The sequence below is a fragment of the Trichosurus vulpecula genome, chromosome 2 (genome assembly GCF_011100635.1).
Source record: "Trichosurus vulpecula isolate mTriVul1 chromosome 2, mTriVul1.pri, whole genome shotgun sequence".
NCBI lineage: Eukaryota > Metazoa > Chordata > Mammalia > Diprotodontia > Phalangeridae > Trichosurus > Trichosurus vulpecula.
The window spans coordinates 366,211,527-366,214,975 of record NC_050574.1 but is presented as its reverse complement, the minus strand read 5'-3'; the positions used below and the strand labels follow the sequence as shown (position 1 = coordinate 366,214,975).

Below are 3,449 nucleotides of genomic sequence, written 5' to 3'. Positions count from 1 at the left end.
CCAAGATTGGGTGTATTGTCAAAAGACTATTTGAAAGATGGGGATTGAAAAAACCAGAGGAGGAGCAACAAAGGGATAGCCTCACACCATCTTGGATGGACTGAGGTGTTTTGGATATAGGGTATAATTCGGAATTTGGTTAGTCTTGATGTAGTTAGAGCAATGTTTCAACCTACTGCTTCAGAGGCCAACCTTTTTGAACAGAGGTCAGAATCTGAGAGCAAAAGTCTACAACAAAGATAAAAGGCTTCCCGAAATATCTTGCTATGTCAAAGCCTATGGGGCTCAATGGAAATCTGCTAAAATAATTAACCAGTATCACCCCCTCTGGAAGAAGCAAGAATCATGGCACCAGAGAACAAAAGAAGTTGGAATCGAGGATTCAACTAGCAAAGATATCTAGTATTACCAGCATAATATAGTAACTGTAAGCTCTTTCACCCAATGTGCACCTGCCTCCCCCTCTGCCTCAAGGGGTGGCACTACTGCCTCTCTCAGAAGGGTTTGAACTATTGCCACTTCAGCATTTTCCATAGATGATTATATTGCTGCCCTCATTGTTGACAATGGCTCAGGAATGTGCAAAGCTGCCTTTTCAGGAGATGATGCTGTCTAATCCTCCACTGTTGGGCACCCCAAACATCAGGGTGTGACTGTGGGTATGGGCCAGAAAGATAGCTGTGTAAGGGATGAGGCTCAGAGCAAGAGAATAATTGGGATCTTGAAATACTTTCAGTATAAGGTATTATCACCTACTGACATCAAAGTTTCTTCTAGGAGCTCTTTGTGGTCTCTGAAGAGCACCCTGTGCTGCTCACAGAAGCTTCCCTCAACCCCAAGGCCAACAGAGAAAAGAGGACACATGTTATGCTTAAGGCTTTCAATACCCCAATCATATACATTGCCATCCAGGTGGTGCTGGCCCTCTGTCCCTCTGATTATACCACTGATATTTTGATGGTCTCCAGAAATGGTAGGACTATGCCTGTCCATAAAGGTTATGCTCTTCTCCATGCCATCTTCCATCTGGATCTAACTGGCTGTGACCTGAGGGACTAACTTATGGAGGTGTTCCTGATAGAGGTGATAGCTATATTACCATAGCCAAGAGGGAAATTTTGCGTGACATGAAGGAGAAAAACTGTATTCTATTGCCCTAGACTTCAAGCAGGAAAAGGCCACTGCTATATCAAGCTCTTCTCTAGATAACAATTGCAAGTTTTCTGATGGCCAGTATATCACCCGTAATTTGTAATGAGAGGTTCAAGTGTTCCAAAATCTCTCATCAAACCATCTTTCTTACAGATGGAATCCTGCCAAATCCAAGAAACTACCTTCAACTCAGTCATAAAGTGTGTGATGTTAACACCCATGAAGATCTGTATGCAATACCATATGTTCTGGTGGTACAACTCTGGATGCAAGAAGACTGAAACCCTAGCCCCCAGCACTATGAAAAATCGAGATCATTGCCCCACCTGAGCACAAAAAAGAGGCTCCCAGAGCAGACTAGGGTTTGCAGGTTCTCCAAAGGGAGAGAGACATGGCTTTTGAACCATAGCTATTCCCAGTGGATGGTATGGTTGTCTCACGGAGCTGGTGAGTGGGTGGAAAGCAAAGGATCCCTGATGGATGTTGTCAGGATAAAGCATTCTCCTAGGTAATTTGAGAAGACCCTAGGATAGACCCAACCTCCAGGGGTGGAGGTTTGGCCTGAGTGGAAGCAAACTCTTCCAGACCAACTCTGCAGAATCAACAAACAACAAGCCCTGGGAGCAGCTGGGGTTGGAAAGCAGCCTCAGCTCTTGAAACTTTCATTTCAGGACAGTGTGGGGATCTGACAACCGAGTAGGAGATTGAAGGACCTTCAATTGTGGAGGGACAGTTGTGCACAGCTGGGCTAACCATACATGTCCTGGGCTACCACTGCAGGGGAGGAGCTACCGTACTGGTGAGTACGGTAGCAGAGGTGAGTGCAGAGTCCCTGGTTTCAGTACCAGGGCAGAGAGGACAGCTGTAGCTATTAGAGGGACTGCAGCAAGCAATATCATTTGTGGGACAGTGAGGCTGGTGGCCCTAGCCATTGCTTAGGAGTGGAGAGGAGAGCCCAACATTGAACCTCAGGACAGACCTCAGAAAATAACAGTAAGAAGGACCCTTGGGCCATCATTCCTCATACCTCAGGACTAGAACTTGATTACACTAATACCTGCTAAAAATAAAAATGAGTAAGCATAGGAGAAAGAACCCAACCATGCATAATTACTGTGGGGATAAGGAAGATATAGGTTCATATTCAGAGGAAGATAACAGAGCTAAAAAAAGTCACTCTTTTTTCAATGGGAAACATCAAATGGTCCCAAGCACAAAAAGAGTTCTTGGAAGAATTTCAAAACGACTTTAAAAATCAAATAAGAGAGATCAAGGAAAAATTAGAAAAAAAATAAGAGCAATCCAAGAAAATCAAGAAAAGTATAGAAAGAAAGTCAATCAACTTGAAGGAGAAAATCAAAAACTTAAGGAAGAAAATAATTCCTTGAAAAGTAGAATTAGGCAAAGGGAAGCTAATGATGTTCTAAGACACCAAGAAATAATAAAACAAAATTAAAAGAATGCAAAAAATAGAAGAGGATGTGAAACATTTCATCAGAAAAGTTGATCTAGAGAAGAGATCAAGAAGAAATAATATAAAAATAGTCAAACTACCTGAAGATAATGGTAAAAAAAAATAATCTTGATGCAGTATTACAAGAAATTATCAAGGAAAATTGTTCTGAAGTTCTAAAACAAGAAGGTAAAGAAGAAATAGAAAAATCTCTACCAATAACCACCTGAAAGAGATCCCAGGAAGAAAACTTGCAGGAATATCATAGCCAAATTTCAAAGCTCCCAGATTAAGAACAAAACATTTCAAGCAACAAGAAAAAATGATTTAAATATCATGGAGCTACAATAAGGATTACACAAGACCCAGCACCTACTACATTGAAGGTCCATAGATCTTTGAATGCTGTATTTCATAGAGCAAAAGAGCTGGGGTTACCACCAAGGGTAACTCACCCAGCAAAGTACAATCCTGAATGAAAAAATGGATATTTGATGAACTCAAAGTCTTTTAGGTATTTGTGACAAAAACAGCAGAACTTAAGGGGAAAATCGACATATAACATCCAGGAAAAATATAAGGTAGACATTAAAGACCAGTTATAAGAGATGCAATAAGGTCAAATTGTTTACTTCTTATATGTGAAAATATTATCAGTACTCTTACGACTATCATCATTATTTGGATACTTGGAAAGAAAGGCTTGGGCTAAGCTGAGTATGATGGGGTGATTCTAAAAAAAAATGAAACTGTAGGGAGAGAGAAAAATGAGTACTTATCTCATACAAATGAGGCATAAAAAGAAAAATTGATACAGAAAAAGCTAGTGGGGGGAGGGTGGGTA

At 40.9% G+C, this 3,449-nt stretch overlaps 1 pseudogene; it reads left to right on the top strand.

Annotated features, from left to right (window-relative positions):
• The first annotated feature begins 577 nt into the window (after nt 1-577).
• LOC118837184 lies at nt 578-1,482 on the top strand (annotated as a pseudogene).
• The last annotated feature ends 1,967 nt before the right edge of the window (nt 1,483-3,449 follow it).